Source organism: Asparagus officinalis, chromosome 4 (assembly GCF_001876935.1).
Source record: "Asparagus officinalis chromosome 4, Aspof.V1, whole genome shotgun sequence".
NCBI classification, from domain to species: domain Eukaryota; kingdom Viridiplantae; phylum Streptophyta; class Magnoliopsida; order Asparagales; family Asparagaceae; genus Asparagus; species Asparagus officinalis.
The window spans coordinates 139,558,497-139,559,285 of NC_033797.1; the positions used below are offsets into that span (position 1 = coordinate 139,558,497).

General features: G+C 33.2%; 1 protein-coding gene across 1 annotated transcript in view; it reads right to left on the reverse strand.

Annotated features, from left to right (window-relative positions):
- LOC109839552 overlaps positions 1-789 on the reverse strand; it is a 20,853-nt gene that overhangs the window by 12,376 nt on the left and 7,688 nt on the right.

Consider the following 789-nt stretch of genomic DNA (forward strand, 5'->3'; position numbering starts at 1 on the left):
AAATGAAACTTCAAAAGTTTCTCATTGTACATAGATCTAGTTGTTGTCTCACCGGATGACAACTTCCTGGTATAATAATATCAAGAAGATAATGATATAAATAAGGATGAAAAACTTAGGTAGATAATAAGAATAGATGGAAGAAAGAATGTACCTACTAGCTGAGTAAGTCTACAATATCCGATTAAGAAAAAAAAGAAGCAAAGGATAATAACATTCCAAATAACCCTCCCTATGTTCCAGCAAGTGTTAAAGGATTGCGATCAGGTGTCTCGAATGCATCAAAAGGATAACAGCAGGATCAGGAACCATAACAAATGGTGGTGAAGACTTCAGCTAAAAAGAATAGAACAGATGCAGGAACAGAATGCTGTTACTTAGAATAGAGTGAGAAGCATTGATTGTCAAACCGTTGCCACTAAAGATTAACTTTTGTGAACATCTAGCATATAATTCAATGAAAACCCAAAAAACAACATATGAATCAAACTGTCTTGTAGGAACATGATTGACACAAGAAAACAAAGGATGCAAAATTTTCACAGGTAACATATTCTGTTTTAATAATGCATGTATAGTGAATGCAGAGTCCCATGTTGTAGATGGCAATAAATTTCAACTTCTGATTGTTGAATAGACATTTGTCACTTTGTCAATTGTCAGTGACAAGCTAGTTGTTTAAAGAAATCAATAGCTTAGGATAAGAAACATCAACCAGTTGAATCTGATAAACCACTGTTTTAAGTGGTTTAGTCATTTAGAACATGTAGTTTGGATTTTAATGACCAA